Source organism: Lathyrus oleraceus, chromosome 2 (genome assembly GCF_024323335.1).
Source record: "Lathyrus oleraceus cultivar Zhongwan6 chromosome 2, CAAS_Psat_ZW6_1.0, whole genome shotgun sequence".
NCBI classification, from domain to species: domain Eukaryota; kingdom Viridiplantae; phylum Streptophyta; class Magnoliopsida; order Fabales; family Fabaceae; genus Lathyrus; species Lathyrus oleraceus.
The window spans coordinates 472,798,128-472,825,945 of NC_066580.1; positions in this window are offsets into that span (position 1 = coordinate 472,798,128).

Here is a 27,818-nt window from a genome sequence, read left to right on the forward strand (position 1 = left end):
GAGCAATGGTGACTCTGTTCCATGATATGATTCATCATGAAATCGAGGTTTATGTGGACGATATGATTGCCAAATCTCAGACAGAAGAAGAACATTTGTTGAATTTGCAGAAACTGTTTGAGCGTTTGAGGAAATTCAAACTGAGACTTAACCCAAACAAGTGCACTTTCGGGGTGAGATCGGGAAAATTGCTGGGTTTTATCGTTAGCGGGAAAGGGATTGAGGTGGATCCTGACAAAGTGAAAGCAATACAGGAAATGCCTGAGCCAAGAACAGAGAAGCAAGTCCGTAGTTTCTTAGGGAGGTTGAACTACATTGCAAGGTTCATCTCTCACCTAACAACCACGTGTGAGCCAATTTTCAAATTGCTGAGGAAAGATCAGGCTATCAGGTGGAATGAAGATTGTCAAAGGGCTTTCGAGAAGATAAAAGAGTATCTACAGACACCTCCAATCCTTATACCTCCAGTTCCTGGGAGACCTCTGATAATGTACCTGTCAGTGACCGAGAACTCGATGGGGTGTGTATTGGGACAGCATGACGAGTCTGGTCGAAAAGAGCATGCCATATACTACCTTAGCAAAAAGTTTACCAACTGTGAAATCAAATATTCGCAGCTTGAGAAAACTTGCTGTGCTTTGGCCTGGGCTGCTCGCCGACTGAGACAGTATATGTTGAACCATACTACCTTGTTGATTTCTAAGATGGATCTAGTGAAATACATATTCGAGAAGCCGGCTCTCACCGGAAGGGTCGCTCGTTGGCAAATGATTTTAACAGAGTATGATATTCAGTACACGTCACAGAAGGCCATCAAAGGGAGTATTCTGTCAGACTACCTTGCCGAGCAACCGATTGATGATTATGAGCCAATGAAGTTTGAATTCCCTGATGAAGACATCATGTTCCTCAAGATGAAAGACTGTGAAGAGCCAGTTGTTGAGGAGGGACCTGATCCAAACGAAAAGTGGACTTTGTTGTTTGATGGGGCTGTCAATGCTAGAGGTAGTGGAATTGGCGCTGTCATTACTACTCCGAAGGGTGCCCACATGCCTTTCACCGCTCGTTTGACTTTTGAGTGCACAAATAACGAAGCTGAGTACGAGGCCTGTATCTTGGGTATTGAGCAAGCCATTGATCTGAGAATCAAGACTCTGGACATCTTCGGAGATTCAGCTCTGGTGATCAATCAAGTGAATGGTGATTGGAATACTCTCCAGCCCACACTGGTCCCCTACAGAGATTACACGAGAAGACTTTTGACTTTCTTAACAACGGTAAAATTGTATCATATACCTCGTGATGAGAACCAGATGGCAGACGCACTTGCTACTCTATCCTCCATGATCAAGGTAATTCGTTGGAACCATGCTCCCAGGATCGATGTGATGCGCCTTGACAGGGCCGCGTATGTGTTTGCTGCTGAACTGATAGTCGATGACAAGCCTTGGTATCACGATATCAAGTGCTTTCTGAAGAATCAAGAGTACCCTGCAGGGGCATCCAACAATGACAGAAAGACTTTGAGAAGATTGGCAGGCAGTTTCTTCTTGAACAAAGACGATGTGTTGTATAAGAGGAACTTCGACATGGTTTTGCTCAGATGTGTGGACAGACACGAGGCGGACATGTTAATGCAGGAAGTTCATGAAGGTTCCTTCGGTACTCATGCCGGCGGACATGCAATGGCTAAGAAATTGTTGAGAGCGGGTTATTATTGGATGACCATGGAATCAGATTGTTTCAAGTATGCTCGGAAGTGTCATAAATGCCAGATTTATGCTGATAAGGTGCATGTACCGTCGAATCCTCTGAATGTGATGTCTTCGCCGTGGCCGTTTTCCATGTGGGGCATTGACATGATTGGAAAGATTGAGCCGACTGCTTCCAATGGGCATCGCTTCATCCTTGTTGCCATCGACTATTTCACCAAGTGGGTCGAGGCAGCGTCGTTCGCGAATGTCACCAGACATGTGGTTTCCCGTTTCATCAAGAAAGAAATCATTTGTCGCTATGGGATTCCCGAAAGAATCATTACTGATAATGGTTCTAATCTCAACAACAAAATGATGAAGGAGTTGTGTCAGAACTTCAACATTCAGCATCACAATTCTTCCCCTTACCGCCCTAAGATGAACGGCGCTGTTGAGGCGGCAAATAAGAACATAAAGAAGATTGTGCAGAAGATGGTCGTCACGTACAGAGATTGGCATGAGATGCTACCTTTCGCCTTGCATGGGTACCGCACTTCAGTATGTACATCGACTGGGGCAACCCCTTACTCCCTTGTGTATGGTATGGAAGCAGTCCTACCTGTTGAAGTGGAGATTCCTTCCCTAAGAGTCTTGTTGGATGTCAAGCTAGACGAAGCTGAATGGATTCGGACAAGGTTCAATGAGTTGAGTCTTATCGAAGAGAAGCGAATGACAGCCATTTGTCATGGGCAGTTGTATCAGAGTCGGATGAAGAGAGCCTTTGATCAGAAAGTGCATCCTCGTTGTTTCCAAGTTGGAGATTTAGTGTTGAAAAGGATCCTTCCTCCTCAGACAGATCACAGGGGCAAGTGGACTCCTAACTATGATGGACCGTATATTGTCACCAAGGTTTTTGATGGTGGGGCTTTAATGCTTGCAACTATGGATGGTGAAAACTTCACTTCCCCTGTGAACTCAGACGCAGTTAAAAAATACTTCGCATAAAATAGACCCGCTGGACAGTAAAAAAAGAGTAGTCCAGGCAAAAATGGGCGTCCCGGCGAACCAAGAAAATGAAAGGGTTCGGGCAAAAATTAGGGACAAAAATAAAAAAGGATTGTACACCCGGTAAGTTGAAAACCTGAAAAGGCAACTTAGGCAAAAATGGGTATCCCGGTGGATTGAAAACCCGAAAAGGGCGATCCAGGCAAAAGTTAGGGATTAAGCGAATGACTGCGTTCTGAGTAGTTCTGAATCTCATCTCGTGCCAATGACTGGAAATTTTTGAAGGATAGGAAACAGTCCAATCACTCTTTCAGAAAGCTGATCATCTGGAGGATCTTGAAGACGGGCAAGTCATAGCAGAATTGGAACCCAATAGAAATCCATTTCACATTGTCATTAGATTAATTTCTGTTTTTATCTATTGTGCGATTACCTCTTTCCAGGGATTGCTTCTTAATGTAAATGCCTATTCAGAGGCCATTCAATCAATAAAATCATGTTATTCAGTATATCTCTGTTTTCATTTTCATTTTACTGTTTTGTTTGCAAAAATGACGTCCGAATTTTTGATAAACATTGCATCATGACACATAAGGGCTTTACAGGTACATGCTTAATAAACATTTAAAATTGCTATAAATTTTAAGTGCTTTGGATCGTCTATTCAGAACAGATATCCTCGGGACATTTCCTTAAAATTCCCTGCAGATGATCGTGAATATCTTCCTCAGTGAAGTCACCAACAGACAAATTCGGTGTCTTATCCCTGCAGAGCTGATCAGAGCGTTGGATTCTTCAATCCCCAGCAGTTTCTCACCACCGCACTTCCCCAAGCGGTTGTTTCAGGACATACACTCCCCAGCGGAGTTGACAGTGCCAGACTGTATCTTCCCAGCAGAAGTGGCTGCTCCTTAGAGTTCGATGCTAGATCGATAATCCCAATGCCAGATCCATGGTTTCTTTTTTTGAAGCAGAACCTCGATACCGTATCAGTGTTTGCTCCCCCTGCTGAGTCATCTCTCGCAAACCGTGGTTGCCAGAATCATTGTAGCTCTCCTCAGCAGCAGGCTTCCAATGCCATTCTTTCCCCGATCAGAGTCTCGGTATGGCCAGAACACCGCATGGCTAGTCATCTCCCCACAGAGTTCTTTGCGCTGTGCATCTCCAACAGCCTTTCCAGGGTCCAGAAGATGGTGATCATTTCCCCAGTAGATCCCCTTGCCTCAGCTTGGCATTCTACCCAGCATTTCGCATCCCTGCATGTAGAATCATATTGCATTGCATCCTTCCAAATCGCGTAGCATTTCCATTTTCATGGAGCATTACGCCATTGAAAAATTCAAACATACGCATGTAAGCATAAAACATTCTCGGTATCCCAAGTGATAAGCTAGAAGTTGTTTCCAGTACTCAGACTGAAGATTGTTCATGACTTACCTTTGTTATCCCCAGCAAGTGTCATTGGCCCATGCGCCGCCTCTATTATCATTCCCTATTTCTACCAATGCTAACAGGCATGAAGTTTTTCGATGTTCAGATCGAAGAAGTTTCCGACGTTCAGGTCAATGCAACTTGTGGCATTCAGGCCAGTTTTCCGGTATCCAGACCGAAGTGGCATTCAAGCCAGTTTTCCGGTATCCAGACCGAAGTGGCATTCAGGCCAGTTTTCCGGTATCCAGACCGAAGTGGCATTCAGGCCAGTGTTCCGATGTTCAGATCGAAGAAGTTTCCGACGTTCAGGTCGATGCAGCTTGTGGCATTCAGGCCAATTTTCCGATATTCAGATCGAAGTGGCATTCAGGCCAAGTCTTTCCGATGTTCAGATCGAAGAAGTTTCCGACGTTCAGGTCGATGCGACTTGTGGCATTCAGGCCAAGTCTTTCCGATATTCAGATCGAAGAAGTTTCCGACATTCAGGTCGATGCGACTTGTGGCATTCAGGCCAATTTTCCGATGTTTAGATCGAAATCCTTTCCAGTATTCAGACTGATGAGCGGCATTCAGGCCATGGTTATTTCTGTGTTACCATTTATTTTGGTATCCAGTTTAACATTTTTTTTCGATATTCAGACTGACTCTCACCGTACCAGACGGGTTCTTCTTTCAAGACCACCTCTTTGCCGATTCTGACAGACATTGTTACTTCACTTCACTTCAGTGCAAATTTTTGGGCTTTTATTGTATTCAATCCCTTGATACCTCGAACGCACGAAAGCAGCTGCCATCTTCTTTCCGGGTCTCCAGTTGATTGAATAGGGGCAGCTGTAATACCCCCAAAATTTACCCTTCATTTTTCCTGGACAAAAAAAAAAACAAACAAACGGAAAAAAAAACAAACGAAAAAAAAAAAAAAAAGAAAAAAGAAAAAAAAAAAAAATTAATTAATTAATTAATTAATTAATTAAATAAATAAATAAAATAAATAAATAAAATATAACAAATTATTTTGGACTTGGGTCTCCCTCATTTGAGCCCATTACCCACGAAAATCAGTCTATAAATACTGAAGTTTCAGTAGAGGAGTTACACTTGGAGTTACACTGGGAGATTCACTGGAAAAAGATAGTGAGAGAAAGAAGACAGAACAAAGGGGGATTTTGAGGAGGAACAAAACCCTGAGGACAAAGATAGTGAGAGAAGACCTGACAGAGAACTCAGAGCAGCCTCCAAACCCTGAAGGGAACTCAACTTGTAAACCTCACGGGTGCAACTCAATTTCAATCAAGCTCTCCAATCAGGTTTGCCCTATATCCATCATCTTTATGCCTTTTATTTGAATGCTCTAAATGTATGAGGTATTATGGGTGAATTTGATACCTTTTTTGTGAGCCTTTTGTGAATTTTGATGGAATTATTCATGTGGTTACATTTTGATTTAGGGGCAACTCTGGGTTACCCTATTTTGTTTATTCTAACCTGTCTTGTGTTTCTATGGCATTGTTTTCTCTTGATTTCATCCTGCTGCTCTAACCCTTTGTCGAGTTTTGTGAGGGCTCACATGGCTTTCGCAGAGACACTCGCGTGGTTTCCCACTTTATTTGTGGGATACCCCCTGGAGTTTTATTCTGATTATTCGTGTTGACTGATTTCCTTTGACGGTCCAGCTGGAGACATTTCAGGGTTTCTTGCCCCTTTAATTGCTGTAACTTCGGATCTTTATCCGTGTGGTAATTTTTTCCTTTTCTCGTACTTTATCGCTTTCTTAGCTGGAAGACCTCGATAGGAGGCAATGTTTGGGCCCCTTGGTGGCATTTTACTTTGAGATACATGTTTTGTGTTTTGTATTCATATCCCCACATGTAGCGCGGTTCCTTCGTTAAGGACTGCCTGTTTGCCCTCGAGCATCCCAAACCCTAAAACCCAAAGCAACACGTTTACTCCTTCTACTACAGGCGAGTAAGTCTCCGAAGGTCGAGCATCCGGTAGATTGCGTAGTGACGTCGTTCGTCCAAAACCCAATCCATAACCCCGTAGTTAGCCGAACTACGGCTTGCTCTGATTCTCATTCCAGATGAGATACGTAGGCATAAGACGCGATGTCTTAGCGAGCACACATCCCCCAACCCATAGGTCAGCCGAGCTACGAAGACTCTGATTCTCATATTCAGATGAGATACGTATGCAGTGGGTGCGACATCCGCGCGAGTCATTTCTCTTAACCTTTTTAGTAAATAAGCACAAGATAAACCCACACCCTTTAGACAAGAACTACAAAAGTGGATCCCGTAGAGTACTACGGATGCGTAGGGGTGCTAATACCTTCCCTTCGCATAACCGACTCCCGAACCCAAGATTTGGTTGCGAGACCCCGTCTTGTCCTTTCCTTTTTTCAGGTTTACTTCGAGCGTTTCCTTTCCCTCCTTTGGGATAAATAACGCACGGTGGCGACTCTTCTGTCTTTTTCTTTCGCCGGTTGTTTTTTCGCACACTGTATTTTTCCGGTTGCGACAGCCATCCATTGCGGATACTCAGCGGTCACAAGGAAACCGGCATCAATCTGCTTCTGCACTTCCTCTTTGATCTTCACATCCATATCAGGATGCGTTCTTCTCAACTTCTGCTTGACTGGCGGGCATTCTGGCTTCAACGGCAATCTAAGCTCTACAATCTCAGAATCCAATTCCAGACATTTCTTGATAGGACCAAGCAAACACATCTGAATACTCTCGAAGAAGATCAATCAACCCCTTCTTAGCATCTGGACACAGTCGAGACCCAATCTTGACTTCCTTCACATCATCTTCGGAACCCAAGTTGACTAGCTCAATCTGCTCTTCAAACGGATGAATAATCTTTTCATCTTGCTCAAGAAGACGAGACAATTCATCACTCACTTCTACATCACTTTCTCCTCGGCCTCAAACACAAGGAATTCAAAATTTGGAGAAGGAGAAGGATCATTGTATTCAATGGGGTTAGGAACCAACCTGCATAATGATTTGATATTTTGATTTTAGAGAAGTGAATTTGTGACCAAATATTATGCAGATGGACAATTATATTGTTTATTTATGTTTTTTGTGATTACCATTTTCAGAATAAAGCAAAAAGTAAAAATAAACATCAAAGATGTGGATGAACAAAATTAATTTTATTAATGATCAATTTAAAATGCCCAAACAACGTTCACTTCTCCCTTAGGCATAGGAGAAGGATTTTAAAATATAAAAGCAATTACTTAGATCTATGCAAAATAACAGGAATATCAACAGCAGTCCAATTGTTGCATGTCTTTCAATGCGTTACAAAGTTGGTGTAGTCTTCCTCTTCGCTATCCTCTAGCACAGCAGCTAAGTGTTGTTCATTGCCATGAATGAACCCTCCGCTACGGAAGCTAAGTTTCATATCTTCAGATCTTGCAATTGATGAGCCTTTCTGGAACCCCAGACCGGTTCTACCTTTGTTGTCGGAGACCTCTAACATGCGCCCCCACTGATCAACAACACCTTCTTCTACAATTTTCTGAGCATCTTTCAACGAGGACATAGGTGCCCCAACTCTCTTCTCAGCAGTAATAGATAAGGCTTGGAGTGGAGTTCCAACCTCATCCTCAGCTTCAACATACGAGAAAGATGACAGATGGCTAACCAACAGTTCCTTCTCTCCTCCAAAAATCACAAGCTTGCTATTCTTGACAAATTTCAATTTCTGATGCAAAGTGGAGGTAACGGCCCCTGCCTCATGAATCCATGGCCTTCCTAATAAACAGCTGTAGGCCGGGTGGATATCCAATACTTGAAAAGTAATCTGAAAATCACTCGGACCTATCTTGACTGGAAGGTCCACTTCACCAATTACTGTCTTGTGCGAACCATCAAAGGCTTTGACGATTACACCGCTATACCTCATAGGCGCTCCTTGGTAAGATAGCTTTGACAAAGTCGACTGCGGAAGCACATTGAGTGACGAACCGGTGTCAACAAGCACATTTGACAAAGCATATTCGTTACAATTTATAGAAATATGCAAAGCCAGGTTATGATTTCTTCCCTCCTCAGGGAGTTCTTCATCGCAGAAGCTCAGATTATTGCACGAAGTGATGTTAGCCACGATGTGATCAAACTGATCCACAGTAACATCATGCTCTACGTATGCTTGTTCAAGAACTCTCTGTAGTGCTTCTCTGTGTGCTTCGGAATTCATCAGCAGAGACAACACTAAGATTTTTGAGGGAGTTTAGAGCAGCTGCTCAACCACATTAAATTCGCTCCTCTTTATCAATCAGAGTACCTCATCATCATCATTGGCTTTCAAGTTGTTGGATTCAGCGACTTATCTATCTATATTAGGCACCTCCGCCTTCTTACCAACAATCGTTTCCTCTTTACTTTCTGGGAACACCGGCCCAAACACTCGACCACTGCGGGTCACCTTCGTTACATCAGCAATGCTCACTACTGAACTAGTCGTAGGTAACGGGACCTCTTGACCATTATTTATCATTGTAGCATTGTACTGGTACGGTACATCCTTATCAGATGAATACGGGACTGGGCCCGCTAACCATATTACCAACGGTGATACTGATCTTTGACTGACATTCTTATTGTTACTGCTATCATATTGAATTATCAACCGCTCTTGCTGTTTGAAAACGGGCACTATGACATTCACGTCGTCATCTACATGATAGGATTGAACAATTTGAATCATGCCTTCATCCATCAGACGTTGGATGTCCCTTTTCACTACATCACACCCTCTTGGGTTCATACTATAAACAACACAACCATCATGGTCATGTTCACAGTCACTCACCAAACAGATATCCTTGTGCATCTGCACCAAAGATCTTCGAATAAACCGGACGTCAAAAACTTTGAATTCTCCAGGACAATCGTCCACCATATTCATTGAAGAGTTCCCATGAGCGGGCAAAGGGTTTGCTTTCACATTTGGCGCGCGGTCCTTTAAGGACACCATACAACTCTTCATAAGCTTTTGAACCTCATACTTCAATGGATAGCAGTTTTCAATATCGTGTCCGGGTGCTCCTTGGTGAAAAGCACAACGGAGTTCAGGTTTATACCACCAGGGAAGTGGTTCTGGGATCTGCGGTGGGTTCCTCGGTTGGATTAAGTTCTTGAGAACTAGCGAGGGATACAACTCTGCATATGACATAAGAATCGGGTCAAAAGAGACCTTCTTCCTCTCAAAGTTCTGCTGATGATGATTGTTGTTGGTATTGTTGTTGTTGTAGGTGTTCGTTCTTTGTTGTGGTTGTTGTTGTTGACGTTGATGTTGTTGTTGTTGTATTGGTGTTGCTTGTTGATTAGAAAATACCGGAATTACTGATGACACTTGATGATGATGATGTTGATGGGGTGGTGGATTTCTTCGAATCTGAGGCCTCCTATGCCTCCCACTGATTACTGCGTTGGTCTCACTATCCTTCTTCTTACCAAAGTTGCTACGATATCTCTTGCTTGTTGACGCCTTATCTTTTGACAAAAGTCCTTCACGGACTCCTTACTCAAGTCTCATCCTCATATTTACCATTTCGGTAAAATCACTAGGGGTACTAGCGATCATGCGTTCATAATAAAATGAACTCAGAGTTTTCAAGAAGATCTTTGTCATTTCTTTCTCCTCCAAAGGAGGAGTGATCTGGGCAGCCAACTCCCTCCATCTTTGTGCGTATTCTTTAAATATCTCTTTGTCCTTCTGAGACATAGACCTCAATTGGTCTCTATCCTGCGCCATGTCCACATTATACTTGTATTGTTTCACAAAAGCCTCTCCAAAGTCGTTGAAAGTGTGAATGCTTGCACTATCCAACCCCATGTACCAATGGAGTGCAACACCAGTTAAACTATCTTGGAAGTAGTGAATAAGCAATTGATCATTATCGGTCTGAGTAGACATCTTGCGAGCATACATCACAAGATAACTGAGCGGACAAGAGTTCCCCTTATATTTTTCAAAGTCAGGCACTTTGAACTTCACCGGGATCTTAACATTGGGCACCAAACACAACTCGACAACATTCTTCCCAAACATATCTTTACCTCTCAGCGTCTTCAATTCCTTGCGCAGCTTAAGAAACTGATCTTTCATTTCGTCCATCTTCTCATAAACATCCGGACCCTCAGACGGCTCGGAATGGTAGATGGTATCCTCTACGCGAGACAAAGTGTGCACAACAGGAGGTGGCACGGACATGACCGGGCTAGATGCCGGCATGGAAGCAAATGTAGGCGTAAAGCCTTCGGGAACAAAGTTGGGCGGCATTCCCCACGGGAATCCGGCAGGCATATTCGGCACGAAGTGGGCAGTAGCAGCAGGCGTGGTAGAGGTGACCACCTCTGAAGTAATAGTGCTCGCGGGAGGAGTTGCAGGTGTTGGAAAAGCTTGATTATGAGCAGCAAGAACTGACTCCATCATGGCAGTCAGGCGGACGATCTCGTCCTTCAGCTCTCTGTTCTCTTGCTCCAAATGTTCCATGATTTTTTGATGATTGGCTCGGTTATTCTACCGGTGAGTCAGCTTGGCTATAGCACAAAAGAAATACCAATCAGACATCTGGTGAAAACCTGCTTTTGCAAATGATGCATGAAATGCAATGCTTGATTATTTTTATTTTCAAGGAACTTACTATATCATTTGAAAATATATATATATATATATATATATATATATATATATATATATATATATATATATATATATATATATATATATATATATATATATATATTTAAATGGCAATTGCAACAATTTGATGTGACCAAAAATCTCTTTTTATTTATATAAATTGGAGGGATTACACTGAGTACAATTTCAGAAACCAAAAATAAAAAGATATAAGAGAAAAGGAGACTAGTCATCCTAAGGATCCCTAACAACAATGTCAGAAGATCTGGCCGAAGGCGCGTAATTCCTTCGAATGCGACGGATCTCGGTCTCAAAAGAAGCCTTCATCTGAGTCTTCTCAAGGACAAGCTGGTCAACAATCTTCTTCCAAGCAACGGAAGGCTGAGGCATGCTAGAAGATGAAACCTCTGGCTCTCTCTGTCTCTTCGTCACTCGGTTTTCAAGTAGCTTAATAAGTGCATCTTTGTCCTTAGACTCCAACTACAACTCTTCATGCTTCTTGCTTAAAGCACGAAAGTGCTCTTCCCACATATCCTTCTCTTGTTTCATCTTGGCGAGCGCGTATTCCAACTCCTCTACATCTTGGTTATGGAGAGTTAATGGTTCAACCACAACCATAAACATAGGTCTTTCACAAGGATAAGGCATCTTCAACTCCAAAGCTCGTTTCTTCACCCAAAGAATGTAAGCTTCCAAAGTTACACAATTGCGCGGACCAAGCTCGGATCTTCCTTTCCTATGCATATTATGCCAAGCATGAACAATCTATTGCTTCAAATGTTGGTAATCTTTACCCTCTTGATAGAAAAGACCTTCTAACAACATGTTATTAGGTTTGTCTCTCAAGGGGAACCCAAGTTGACGACGAGCCAAAGCAGGGTTGTAGTTAATTCCTCCTTGTGTACCAATGAGAGGCACATTAGAGAATTCACCACAACTATCAATAATCTCCAAACTGCTTAAAGAAGGATCATACCAAACTATATCATCATTAGTGAGAGACATAAGTCTCTGAGACCACCTTAGACATTGTTTGTTCTCCATAAAAGCAGGCGTCTGAGGCAAGTGAAAAATAAACCACTTGTACAGAAGAGGAATACAACAGGCAATCATTCCCCCACCCTTAGAATTCCTTAGATGCAAAGAGAAATACATATCACCCAATAAAGTAGGCACAAGATTCCCAATCAAGAAAAGTCTAATGGCGTTAACATCAACAAAACTGTCAATGTTAGGGAACAAAGCTAATCCATAGATGAGCAACACAAAGATAGCTTCAAAAGCATCCACACTACCAGCTTGAGCAAAATTAGTAGCTTCCTTGATGAGGAAAATAGATGGCAACCCAAATAACCCTCCTTTCTTCACCCAATGAGCCTCTATCTCAAACTTCTTCAAGTGAAGATCTTAAGCAATAATACTAGATTGGGGAATCTCCTCTATTCCACTAAAAGGAACTCTACTAGAAATAGGTATCCCCAAAAGATGAGAATACTCCTCCAATGTAGGCACAAGCTGAAAATCTAGGAAAGTGAAACAACGGTAGAGAGGATCATAGAACTGCACTAGCACACTCAAAAGTCCTTCAACCACATCAGCAGACAAAATAGATAGAAGCTTCCCATGACGTTGTTTGAAGTCCAATGGATCTAATACAAAAGATGCTAGCTTCCTTAACTCTTTCAAGTCGGGACATCTGAAACTGTACTTCTTAGTGTTCCTTCGTCTACAATCCATGGTCTGAAAATATTTGCAAATGATACCTTAATTCCTTGAAATTTTCGTGTGATGAATGTTATGATGCGCATGAATGCATGAATGCAACAATCACAAATAAGGGATCACACACAAGGCAAACAAAGGTTAAGGGATGAATCAAGTCATTGTCAAGATCAATCATCCATTTTGGTGGATTATGGCTTTCACCTTATCAACACCCAAGTTCCATTGATATTGATAAGACTTGATTGGATCAACCAAGAATCAAGGGTTTGTTGTGAGTCACGAGCATGGAGTCTGGATAAGAACCATCCCAAAGGAGTGAACTAAGGATAAAAACCTGTAGATCATGTTCTAAAAAGTTCCCATAGTCTTAATTCCATCTATCGGATATTACAGGTTAAGATGACTAACTCATCGACCCATAATATTCTCAAGAGAAACTCGTCTGAGTGTAGTATCGCGTAACAACTGTTATCAAGTCTACACTTGAACAGTCTCCGTACTACGTCTTAAATAGGCCAAGATGGGTTAAATGTTCTAAGGTCCTCAGCTTCTCAGACCCAATTAGAGATAGTAATGCCTAACCACAAATACTTGTGTGACATTTCCAAATCCAAAAGAGTCTCCACTAAGCGGATGGATCTCAAGCCAACTTGTTAAGGACTACTCCACACAAGTCGAACATGAATATACCATCCTCCTATCTTAATTGCACTCAAGTTCGGATTAGAACATATCTCACCACTCAGAGATCACCAAGCACAACAAGCAAAGATCACCAACATTCCTCTTCTTTTGTGTTTATTTAGAAAAATGTATTGATGCTACTTTTGATTTAAAATAGTCACTCGATGTTTGATCAAGGTTTGATTCGCGTTGAAAGATTTTGAAGTGAACTTGATATTGATTAAGTGTATGTTTTTATTTGAAAGGTTGATAATATATATATATATATATATATATATATATATATATATATATATATATATATATATATATATATATATATATATATATATATATATATATATATATATACACACACACACACACACACACAATTTCCTATTTTTTTAAATTTCAAAACACCAACCAAACATACCAATATAAGCAGGACATATGACACTAATAAAAAAAGATAAAATAAAATAAAAAAAGCAAATGCATGGAAATAGAAAGAAAACTAGTAATAACAAAGACAACAAAAGTTATTCTCTCCTCCCTCTCAGGCAATCGTTTTTTCAGGAAAATATGCAGGGAAAAGAAAAAGTGCTCTCCATTTTAAAGAAAATAACAACAACAATAACAATATTAAATCAAATGATTTCACTCACTTAATTCCCACACATGACTCAAACGACGACGACAAACATCCCTAATCATAAACCAAAATCAATATTCAAAGATCAAATAAATTTAAAAGGGGAAGTGAGATACCGATGGAAGCAAACCACGAAAGCACAACTCGTGTCGGGGTTGAAGATGCTCTGGCGATGGAGGCTGGTGCGCGATTTCAGAGGGACGAAGAGATCTGGCGGTTATGGTGTTGGTGGCGTCACGGTTGTGTGATGCAATTACGACGTGATGCACGTTTGACAGTGATGTGATGGTATTGTTCCAGATCGGGTATGGTGTGTTATTAGTCGTGAAGAGTTGTGTGGTTTGAAGATCGAGTTAGTGTTTTGTGAGAAAAAGAAGAGCTTTCTATGGAGTATCATTTGTTGTGTTTTTTTCTGCATATAAAGATGGAAGAGTATTATAATAAAGTATTTTATGAGGTTAGTGTGTAGTATTTTTGTGCGTTTTTTCTTCTTAACGTAGCGAAGGGAGTCTCCTTTAAAAGTGAAGAAAATATATCATTTTGTACTATTGGTGCATTGCATCGAGGAAATGACTAATCAACTTTCACGCAAAAGAGCATTAAGTTCTTTTTTTTTCAATACCCATTTTTGAATTCCAAGACAGAAAGAGGTTACACTTGGAGAATCCTACTGTGTCATTTTTGGTTGTGTCTAATTGGGAAAATATGAGTCAATGAACGTTGTTTTGTATCGGTAATCATCTCTGCGGATTGGCTCTCTATTATTGGGAAAGTTGCATCTCAGCTTTTTACATGAAGGAGATTCATTTCTCTACTTATGTTTTTTTATTTTAAAAAAAGTGAGATAGTAGATCTGAGTGATAAGCGTTGCTGCCTATGTTGTGATTGGCCTACTTCTCAACACACTATGGCATATACACTAGGGTTTCCAAATTTTAAACAAAATAACAACAAAAACCTTTGAATAATATTAGTCTAACTTGAGTCAAAAATGATTAAAACAAAAGAAATTCAAACAAACTTAAATAATCAAAATAAAAATTTAGACAATTCTAATTAAATATTACGAACATTTTGACAAAAAGACAAAAATAAACCGCCTCAAAATGAATAAAAGATGCGCACAAAAATGCTCGAAAAACTAAACTGAATGCATCAAAATGATCAGCACAAAATGAATTTCTCAGAAACGTACTTGTTTTGATCAAATTTTAAAATAAAAAATGATCAGTTAAAAGGCTCAAGTTGATCAAAATGCGACCGAAAAAGTATCAGAAAAAATAAAACCAGCACATCAGGTTAACTACACAAACCATAGACTAATAAAAATGACGTTCGCAAGCTCGACTTAAAAAAATTCCGCCTTCTTATTTTACGTACATTTGAGGATCAGTTCGAACAGTCTGTCGGTAAATCCAAAAATTTATTCTGGTTGACATTTTAAGCACTATGTGACGTGAAATGTATGTTATATTATGCAAATGATGCAAACGCTGTAGCGGGAAATTCATGATCATCAAGCTATTGACAAACTAGAGATCAAATAACAAGAGTCGCCACCGCGCTTTTATTGTTTCCAAGGGAAAAGGGAAAAAGTACGAACAAAACCCAAAAGTAAAAAGTTTTCAAATCAAAACTAATAAAAAGTCAGAGATCACAGGTAAGGGGGTTGGTTACACAGAGGGAAGGATTTAGCACCCAAAGTGTCCTAGGTACTCCTAGGGAGCCCTTTTTGTGTGCATATGTACTTGGTATAAAGTGATGTTTACAAACAAATAGAATGGGGGGATGAGAAAAGAATTCATTAATTATATTTTTGTGTTTGACAAAACCTTCAGTCTTGTTCCTACGTACCAACATAAAAATGAGGGATAAAAACCTCATAGTTCGTGATACAAATTTCAAAGTGGATGCATTGCTTTTAATAAAAATTAAGTTTGAAAGGCACAAAGGCCTAAAAATGGTTTGAATGTGTTAGTTCTTTTTTACTTTTTGAAAGTTTAAGTCAAGTATAGTTAAATTTATTTACAAGTTTGATTCAATAAAAGAAGTTTTAAAATGTAATGGCATAAGGCCAAAGTTTCTATCTTTTTTTTGCAAAAGTGGTCAGAGTTTAGAAGAAAAGTACTTCACACAGAGAAGATTTTGAAAAATGGAGGGAGAGATTTTGAAATTAAAGAAATGGGGAGAAGATGAAGAGACTATCCTATGTACAAAATTAAAAGTTTAGAGTTGAAAAGATCTGACCAAGTGGGTAGCAATCCAATAGACAAGAATGTCAATAGAAACCCAGAATTCCCTTGGACTTTTAGAATCAAGCAACACACAAATGCACAATTATATTATCCTGAAAAGCAAGGCATAAAATAAAGATGGCCTCATCCAAGCTTATCCATTCCATGATCTTCTTCAAAGTAGTCCATGTAACTTATGAATTCCACAAGTCACAGGTTCATTATAACAACTTCGCAATGATCATGTTGCAAATGAACTTAGAGATGTCTTCAAAGATGCATCAGATGAAGTTTCAAACTGCAAGCACTTGGTTCTTCAACAAGTTGGCATTGGCCAAGTCCTTTAGCTTAGGAAGGTTGCCTAGATTCTAAGCCCATTTATCCAAGATCAAACCAACAGTCCACTCAAAAGTTTTTTTTAGGGTTTTTGTTATTATTATGTACATTAATGGTCAAAGACCACACAAACAAGCAAAGTATACACAAATAAAAATATATCACACAATATGGTCCAAATGGACAAAGTGAAAATTGCATTAAGAGAAACAATTAGAATGATATGAAAAATGGAAAATGAAATAGAGTGTTAAAAGTAAATTGCATTAAAGTAAAAGCTTGAAATTAAATGTTAGTAGTTAATTGGTTAGAAGTTAGTATTGTTTTGCTTTTCATTTCAAGACATTCTTTGAAGAAAACTTAACCCACTTATCACAAGCATGAATCCTTGAACCAAAACATCTTTCCAAGGAAGGAAAGAAGGCCAAGTTTCCACACATTACCATGAAAGGGGGGAGACTTACAATCTCACTAACTAGAATGCTTATGCCTTTTATGTCACAAATTTAGCGTTATGTTAAGCAATCGTAATTGGACTTATGTAGAAGTCATAACTATTTGAGGTCGGGCAATAAAATTTTGGTGTTAATGCATGTTAGAGACATAGTATAATGGACTATGCTCATGAAACATACCACACTCAAAAAAGAATATGCAAAAGGTGTGGCCTAATCTCACCCATACTCATGTCAATTTTTCAATCAACTAGCATTAGGACTTTGGGATGTCATAGGCCAAATGGAATGAATGAATGAAGAAAGGGAATAAGATGAAGTTGGAGGGGAATTATAGCGGGAAATTCATGATCATCAAGCTATTGACAAGCTAAAGATCAATTAACAAATGTCGCCACCGCGCTTTTATTGTTTCCAAGGGAAAAGTACGAACAAAACCCAAATAGTAAGAAGTTTTCAAATAAAAACTAATAAAAATCAGAGATCACAGGTAAGGGGGTTTGTTACACAGAGGGAAGGTGTTAGCATCCAAAGTGTTCTAGGTACTCCTAGGGAGCCCTTTTTGTGTGCATATTAATTTTTTTTACAAAGTGATGTTTACAAACAAATAGAATAAGGGGATGAGAAAAGAATTCATTAATTATACTTTTGTATTTGACAAGACCTTCGGACTTGTGCCTACGTACCAACATAAAAATGAGGGATCAAAACCTCGTAGTTCATGCTATAAATTTCCAAAATGGATGCATTTGCTTTTAACAAAATTTAAGTTTGAAAGGCACAAATGCCTAAAATGATTTGAATGAGTTAGTTCTTTTTGGAATTTTGAAAGTTTTAAGTCAAGTATAGTTAAGTTTATTCACAAGTTTGATTTAAGAAAATAAGTTTGAAAATGCTATGGCATAAGGCCAAAGTTTCTATCTTTCTGCAAAAGTGGTCAAAGTTTAGAACAAAAATAGTTCACACAAAGAATATTTTGAAAATGGAGGGAGGGATTTTGAAATTAAAAAATGGGCAGAAGATGAAGAGACTACCCTATGCACAAAATTTAAAAGTTTAGAGTTGAAAAGATCTGACCAAATGGGTAGCAATCCAATAGACAAGAATGTCAATAGAAACCCAGAATTCCCTTGGACTTTTAGGATCAAGCAACACACAAATGCACAATTATATTATCTTGAAGAGAAAAGGCATCAAATAAAGATGGCCTCATCCAAGCTTATCCATTCCATGATCTTCTTTAGAAATAGACCATGTAACAGATGAATTCCACAAGTCACAGGTTCAAAATAACAGCTTCACAATGATCATGTTGCAGATGAACTTAGAGAGATCTTCAAAGATGTATCAGATGGAGTTCAAATTGCAAGCACTTGGTTCTTCACAAATTGGCATTGACCAAGTCCTTTAGCTTAGAGAGGTTTCCTAGATTCTAATTCCATTTGCCCAAGATCAAACCAACAGTCCACTCATTTTTTTATGGTTTTTAAGATTATTATGTACATTAATGGTCAAAGACCATACAAACAAGCAAAGTATATACAAACAAAACATATCACACCATATGGTCCAAATGAACAAAGTGAAAATTGCATTAATCATAAACAATTAGAATGATATGTACAATGACAAAATGAAATAAAGTGCTAAAATTAAAATTGCATTAAGATAAAAACTTGAAATTAAAAGTTAATAGTTAGTAGGTTAGAGGCCAGTTTTGTTTTGCTTTGTTTTTCAAGACATTCTTTGGAGAACACTCAACCCACTTATCACAAGCATGGATCCTTGAACCAAAACATCTTCAAAAGGAAGGAAAGAAGGCCAAGTTTCCACACAATACCATGAAAGGGGGGAGACTTACAATCTCACTAACTAGAATGCTTATGCCTTTGGTGTCAAAAATTTAGCGCTATGTTAAGCAATCGTAATTGGACTTATGTAGAAGTCGCAACTATTTGAGGTCAGACAATAGAATTTTGGTGTTAATGCATGTTAGAGACATAGTATAATGAACTATGCTCATGAAATATACCACACACAAAAAAGAATATGCAAAAGGTGTGGCTTAATCTCATCCATACTCATGTCAATTTTTCAATCAACTAGCATTAGGACTTTGAGATGTCATAGGCCAAAGGGAATGAATGAATTAAGAAGAGGAGTGAGATGAAGTGGGAAGGGGATGAATGAGATCACAAATTGGTCAAATAAGGACTTTTATTAAATTAATATCATTCATTCATTTTGGGAGATGGAATGTACATTCCATCAATCCCCTAAATCCAATGATATTAACTTGACAAAGTCAAATCAACCTTGACCAAGGCCCAACAACAATAAGCAAGCTCATACAAGTCAATACAAATGGTCAACAAAAATTAAATGGCATTTATTCAATTAAAAATAATAAAATAATGCATTTAACACAAATATGTTTTGTCCAATTCCTAAAATCTCATCAAAACACCAAAGAAATGGCCATGATATTTATCATAGGTCAAACAAGGTCAAAGGACCTTGGAGAAAAAATTTCATAATTATTGGACATTTAAAAATATTTTTAAGCAATTAAAAATAAATTCAAAATCAATAAATTCATGAAAAATATTAATAATGATCCAAAAAATAATTTTAATTCATAATATGAAAGAGAAAAATATTTGAATTTTTTTGGTGAAAGTCTCATATTTTTTGGATCAATATTGAATTTAATATGAATTATTTAAGAAAATGAAAAATAAAACAAAAATTCAGAAATTCTAAATTACGTGGACTATTAGATCTCCCTCATTAATTGAGGTGGCAGATCTGATGATCCAAAGCGTGCGTTCCACATAGACTTGAGTCAACTGCGTGGCAAATGTGGTAATCAATACCAACGCTCAGGATTAAAACGTGAGAGGAGGATCATGTGGTTCAGAGGTTGGCCAAGTCATCGCCGGAGCCAGAGGTCCGGTCATCTTCTTTGGTGAACCTCACCGGACAGGTCAACATGAACCATCACCAAAAAGAGAAACAAGGACATGATCTTAAAGAAAAAATGGCACTGAGCTCGAATCTGACCTCCATTCAGTCCAATTCCAAGTATATTGAGAGATATGTGGAATTGAAATTTAAGGTACATGAACTGAGTTGCTTTGATTTGACCTCAAAGCAACTCAATCTTCTTGCCTACATTGGTAGGACTTCACACAATCAAAGAATCAATAGAATTGAGCAAGATTTTGAGAGAATCGAAGAGTTTAAAATTTTTGAAAATTACCTTCAATGTAGGTCTGGATTTGATGGATCTTGAGCTTGCTTGTGCATGGACTCACTCTACTTGCTTGCAGGAAGAGTATTGAATGGTTTAGAAGCAATGGATTCCTGGAGAATTGAATTCCAAAATAGTGGAGATTCAAGCTCAAATTCAAACGAATTTATCAGACTTATCCTTTGAGAAATGAGGGTTAGCAATGGGGGATCAAAGCTGGCACAATTGTGTGTGAATTTCTTAGCAATTGAAGCTCTATTTATAGTTGAATCATGTGATATTTGCACACTCACTTTCACTTTCCAAATTTGGCAAATGTGACGTAATGCTGCATGGGCGCGCATAGGCCCATGGAATGATGGCTTGAAGTCCATAATTGAAGATCCGATGTGTTGAAGTAGGCTTGGATTGCAAGGCACATGTACATTGATGCTTGAAGATTGATCCATGCCAAATGATATCAGCCTATTTAAGCCATGCGCAACCTATGCATTTCTCATCCAAAATGAATGAATTTGAGCTCTTTGGAAAGGTGAGATCCAGAGGAACAACTTTGATGTTCAACACTTTTTCATTTGGAGCTTGGAACTTCGAGAAATTTGAGGTGGAAGTTTGGAAATTTTTGACATATCAAACTTTTTCTAAGTGTCAAGCCATATGTCTCAACGTTCCACCTTACTTAACTTTTTATATGAGCTTTAAATGAGAAAAGTGTCTTCATAAAACTTGTAGCTCTCTCAAATACCTTCAAATGGTCATAAATTTCATTCCATTTGAATTTGAAATGATAGAGTTATGCATTTTTGAAGTTTGGAAAAATCACTTGATTAATGGTATAGGTCAAAAGTGACCTATAGTGTAGCCTCACATCACATGCTAAAAAGAGTTGAATTAGCTCCCACTCCAAACATAAAAGTTGAAGTAGACACATTGAATTTGATTGTGCAACTTGGAAATCTTTCATCTCATAAAAATTGAGCAAGTTATGGCCTTGGGAAGTTGACTTTCAAATTAGGGTTTAGACAAAATGACCTATAATGTTTCAACATAGAAAATTATTTTCCAAGAAAAATTAGCTCTAGGTCTCAACACTAAAGTTGTTTATAATTTCATTTAGATTAAGTTTTCTCTTGGAATAATTTTCATATGGTGAAAATTGTAGGAGATAGGGTCTAGGGAGACCCAGTTTTGATCAGATGAATCCATCTGGCCAACCACCATCAACCAACTTGCTAATTTCCAATTCTCTTGACTTTCTTGGATCATGGTAGATCATATATTCATAAGATGATGAAATTTGAAGCGTCCCTTGAGAAATTTGATCAATTGGTGAGATAGCTTATTGGAGAAGTTACTCAAGATACCCAGTCAAACTAGGGTTTCCAAGGCAAATCACCCTTAAACTCTTAAAGAAAACTTGATCAATATATCATGTATAGGTCATTGGGACTCATATATGATGCTTATAATCATTCTTGAATCAATTCTTGGTTGTGCTCTTTGTTCATGAGGGTCTCAAACCCTAGATGTGAATTTGATGAATCAATGAGATCATGCCCTACCTACAAAAGAGTTAGATAGATGCAAAGACATATTTTTGGTATTTTGGTTAGTAAAATGATAATATACAAGTATGATATGATCACAAGGTGCTTGGTGATCTCTCCTAAAACAAACCCAATGAAGGAGGGATAGGGAGGATGCCAAGATATGATCCCAATGCTAATGCTCATGATGTAATTGCATGAGGGATCTTAGGGTCAAAATTGGGGTCTTACAGGAATGGATCAAAACACAAATTGGTCAAAGGAGGACTTTTACCAAATTAATATCATCCATTCATTTTGGGAGATGGAATGTACATTCCATCAATTCCCTAAATTCAATGATATTAATTTGACAAAGTCAAATCAACCTTGACCAAGGCCCAACAACAAGAGTTAAACATAAACAAGTCATCACATTTGGTCAACAAATTTATTTGGCATTTATTCAAATTAAAAATACTAAAATAGTGCATTTAAATTAAATATGGTTTGTCAAATTCCTAAAATCTCATCAAAACACCAAAGAAATGGTCATGAGATCTATCATAGCTCAAACAAGGTGAAAGGATCTTGGAGAAAAAAATTCATAATTTTTGGACATTTAAAAATAGTTTTAAACAATAAAAAACAAATGCAAAATCAATTAATTCATGAAAAATATTAATAATGATCCAAAAAATAATTTTAATTCAGAATATGAAAGAGAAAAACATTTGAATTTTTTTTGTGAAAGTCCCATATTTTTGGGATCAATATTGAATTTAGTATGAATTATTGAAAATAATGCAATTAAAATGAAAATTAAAATATCAGAAAAAACTTAGATCGCTTGATCTCCCTCATTAATTAAGGTGGCAGATCAAGTGGCCAGAAACACGCGTTCCATCGTGCACCTGAGTCAGCGCTCCATAACATTGGTATTTAAAAGGAAAGAACCAGATTAAAACAAATCAGATGGATCCTATGGATGTGAGAGATGCCAACACATCGCCGGAGCTGTAGCTCCGGTCTTCTTCTCCGGTGGACCTCACCGGACTGGTCCACAATCAACCATCATCAAAATAAAAAACAAGGACATGATTTCAAAGTAAAAATGGCACTGAGCTCGAATCTTGCCTCAATTCACTCTAACTCCAAGTATATTGAGAGATACATGGAGTTGAAATTTTAGGTACATGAACTGAGTTGCTTCGATTTGACCTCAAAGCAACTCAATCTTCTTGCCTATATTGGTAGGACTTCAGACAACCAAAGAATCAATAGAATTGAGCAAGAATTTGAGAGAATCGAAGAGATCAAATTTTCTGGAAAATACCTTCAATGGAGGTCTGGATTCAACTGATCTTGATCTTGCTTGTGCTTGATCTTACTCCACTTGCTTGCAGAAGAAGGATTGGATGCTTACAAGGCTGTGGATTCCTGGAGATTTGAATTTCAAAATAGTGGAAATTCAACCTCAAATTTAAATGAATTTCTCAGGTTTATCCTTTGCAAAGTGAGGGTTTGAGATGGGGGATCAAAGCTGACGCAAATGTGTGTTGATTGCTGAGCATATGAGGCTCTATTTATAGCTGAAACCATTGATATTTGCACACTTAAAATCACTTTCCATATTTGGTCATTGATGATGCATGGGTGCATGGGCGCGCATAGGCCCATAAAATCATTGCCATAAGTCCACAAATGAATGTTAGATAGTTTGAATTCAGCTTGGATTGCAAGGCAAGTGTACATTTGGATTTGAAGTTTGATCCTTGCCTAGTGATGTCACCATGTTCATGCCATGTGCAGCCTATGCATTCCTGGTCCAAAATGAATGAATTTGAGCTCTTTGGAAAGGTGAGATCAAGAGGAACAACTTTCATGTTTAACACTTTTTCATTTGGAGCTTGGAACTTGGTGAAATTTGAGGTGGAATTTTGGAAAGTTTTGACATATCAAAATTTTTCTAAGTGTCAAGCCATATGTCTCAATATTCCACCTTGCTTAACTTTTTATATGTGATTCAAATGAGAAAAGTCTCTTCATCAAAGTTGTAGATCTTTAAAATACATTCAAAATGGTCATAAATTTCATGTTATTTGGATTTTAAATGATAGGGTTATGCATTTTTGAAGTTTGGAAAAATCACTTGGTCAATGGTATAGGTCAAAAGTGACCTATAATGTAACCTCATATCACATGCTCAAAAAAGTTGAATTATCTCCCACTCCAAACATAAAAGTTGAATTAGACACATTGAATTTGATTCTGAAACTTGGAAATCTCTCATATCATAAAATTGAGCAAGTTATGGCCTTGGGAAGTTGATTTTCAAATTAGGGTTTAGACAAAATGACCTATAATGTTTCAACATAGAAAATGATTTTCCAAGAAAAACTAGCTCTAGGTATCAACATGAAAGTTGTTTGGAATGTCATTTAGAGTAAGTTTTCTCTTGGAAGAATTTTCATATGATGAAAATTGTAGGAGATAGGGTCTAGGGAGACCCAGTTTTGATCAGATGAATTAATCTGGCCAACCACCATCAACCAACTTGCTAACTTCCAATTCTCTTGACTTTATTGGCTCATGATAAATCATATATGTATAAGATGATGAACTTTGAAGTTCCCCTTGAGAAATTTTATCAATTGGTGAGATAACTTGTTGGAGAAGTTACTCAAGATCCCTAGTCAAACTAGGGTTTCCAAGGCAAATCACCCTCAAACTCTTGAAGAAAACTTGATCAATATAACATGTAGAGAACATTGGGACTCATATATGATGCTCATAACCATTCTTGGATCAATTCTTGGTTGGGTTCTTTGTTCATGAGGGTCTCAAACCCTAGATGTGAACTTGATGTATCAATGGAAATATGCCCTTCCTACAAAAGAGTTAGGCAAATGCAAAGACATATTTTTGGTATTTTGGTTAGTGAAATGATAAAATACAAGTATGATATAATCACAAAGTGCTTAGTGATCTCTCCCAAAATAAACCCAATGAAAGAGGGGTAAGGAGGATGCCAAGGTATGATCCCAATGCTAATGCTTATGATGGAATTGCATGAGGGATCTTAGGGTCAAAATTGGGGTCTTACAAACGCCATGATGCATGTATCTATTTATTGAATGAGGAGAAAAATTGGGGTATGACAAATGGCATATAGAACAAGGTTCTTCCAAAGATGTGATGGAATAGGCTGAGTGAAGTGGCGATGGTAAAAAATCCTTGCAACATGACCAATCTTGAAACAGATCTGACACTGTACACATGTACTACCACCATATTTGCAACCACCACCTTTAAGTCCACCAAATATTCCACTTCTAAAACCAACATATGCTCCATCAAAATGTTGTACAGGATCATGAGTAGTCATTTGTGACTTTGCTTCCTGAGTTATGGGTAAGGTACTAGACAAAGAAGAATTAGAGGTTGGTGCAGTGGTACATATGTTACCTTGAGTTAAGTTCATAGATAGAAGTTCCTGAACAGGCGTACAAAGAGCTCTCTTAAATATTGCTTCATGCGATAGAAGCATGGTTTCTACAACAATCATATCACACAATTCATTAAGATACTTAATAATGGATGCAATACTTTGATATTCACTTGGAAGCCCATCAAGGATTGTCTCTAATTAGCCATGAAGGAAGATTTGATCTCCAATTGAATCAATGCCCACAATCTTCTAAATTCGACCTAGATATTGTGAAATTGTATGATCTCCTTTTTCGATGTAACGAAGCTCATAGCGAAGTTTCCATGATTTTGCATAAAGTTCAGTTCGTTGAAATTGATCAACTAGGAACCAAATTTCATGTGCATGAACACATTTCACTACTCTTGGAAGATTGGAATCCAAAAGAGTAGTAAGGAGCCACGTGAAAAGAAGAGAGTCTTCTTGTTGCCACGAAGGATACACTAGATTCTCCATATCTGAAGTGTGATATTCAACCAATAGATACCTATGAGGAATTTTAGGATTTGTTAGGTGAGGATGCAACTTGTGGAGCATATTATTCCTTTGACATGTTGCTTCCATCAGAGGAAGTTTGAATCTTCAAGTTTGATATTGATTTGTTGCACAAAAGTCTTTAATGTTTTCTTCAAGGAAATTCCATTGACTATTTTATCTGTATTTTTCGAAGAATTTCCCTCTTTCGATGGTGATGATTGTGCAATTTCAGTGGGAGTCATGGATGAATTGGATTAGAGGCTCTATATACCATGATAGAAAAATTGAAAGGATGAACAAATGTTCATCATTGGGGGGGGAGAGAGAGAGAGAGAGAGAGAGAGAGAGAGAGAGAGAGAGAGTTTTCTGAGGAAGAATATTAAGAAGATATGCAGTCATTTAAAGCGCATGATGCCAAAATGAGGGGGGAACTGAAGCATGACCGAGAAGAGTATGAATCATATTGTTAATGGTCTGTATTTTCGTTTCGCACTGCCATTTTGTGATGAAGCGAAAATGAGATCATTAGCAGCACAATAATTATGAAAAGATATATTTCCAGATTCTCTCCCATTATCATATTTAAAAGATTTAATAGTTTGAGAAAATTGTGTGCGAATTTAATTTGAAAGAGAAGTGAACATTTCAAAATCAGAAAAATCATCTAAAAATGAAACATAATAACTATGACCAGCTGGACTTAAAACTGATGATGTCCATAAATAAATATGTAAAATATCAAAGGGCATCACAGTAACATTATTGGATTGGATGAAACAAAAGGCAACCTAACATTTTTGCCAAACACACAAGAAACACAAACTGTCATAGAATTCAAATGTTCATAACTAATGAACTTATTTCTATGAAGAGACTGGAATTTTGAAGATTTGGGATGTCCAAGACGACTGTGCCAGAGATTGTAAGCAAGACCAGCAAAAGGATAGAAAGTAGTAGTTAGATAGAGATTGCATAGACTATCATATCTCATGAGTGGAATCTCCATATGAAAGTCATTGACTGAAAAAACAAAGGGATCAAAAGAAACATAAACATTATTGTCAGTAGTGAGTTGTCGCACAGAAATCAATTTTATAATAACTTATGGTGTGTGCAAAACATGGTTAAGGTTCAAGGGATTGTGTTTATGGAAGATGGGTATGGTTGTGTGTCCAGAACCCTTAATTGGAATACTTTGTCCTCTATCAACAAATATCTTCTGATTTAAGTGACTAAAATTAGAATAAGACGAGAGATTACCATGTGACGTCGCTATGTGGGACGAGGCACCCGTGTCCATGTACCATGTGTCGTTCAGAGGAGTGAGAGACATGGTGTGCATAGCAATTTCAATGTTAGTGGGTGTTGGTGAAGGCGTGGCAGTGTAAGCTTGAGGGCGCTGGCCTAGAATGCTCAGTTGCTAGAGATGAGCAGATGGGTGAGTCCACTAAGAGATAGGATACAGGCACAGAGGCATGACCCACAGTGGCGGAGTCCAACCCCACTTCTGGTAAAGGGGTATTGTTGTTATGGCTGCTACTGCTACCAAGGAGGAGATCCCTGTGTGCTGCCACCACGAGGACCGTCGTAGTTACGACGATTCCGACCACGATTCTGAGTGTTGCAAGAATGAAAGTGGTTGTTAGATCAGAGGTTGATGCTCTAGGATAAGTCATTAGATGCACGATATTGGGTGGTAAGATAATCAGAAGGAGACTCAATGTGCATCATCTTTTTCAAATAAGCTTCTTCCAATGTGAGCATGGAACGGGCGCGATGGAAGGAGGGGAGCAGGTTGTTTTGACGAATCAACATGGTAACATGATTGTTCACAGGAGCATCGACTTCCTGTAACTGATGGAAATCCCTCCATGCAACACCAACGAAAAGATAGATCAGGATCTTTTTAAGAATGTGATACCATATAAGATAATTGAATTTTCTTCTCATTAATGTCAAAAAAGTATATATAATACATAATAGTTAACCTAATTTTTTAAATAGAAACATAATTACATGTAAATAATAATTATAAATTAATTACAAAATAGTAACAGAATAATTCTCATTTATAAAATGTAAATAAACAAAATATCAATTTTAATTAAACATACATTTAGAGGGGTGAAGAACTCTAAAGTTATCATGACCTCCATACATTTTAATTTTGATTTCATCCATATTTGAAACTAAAAAAATATATAAACATAA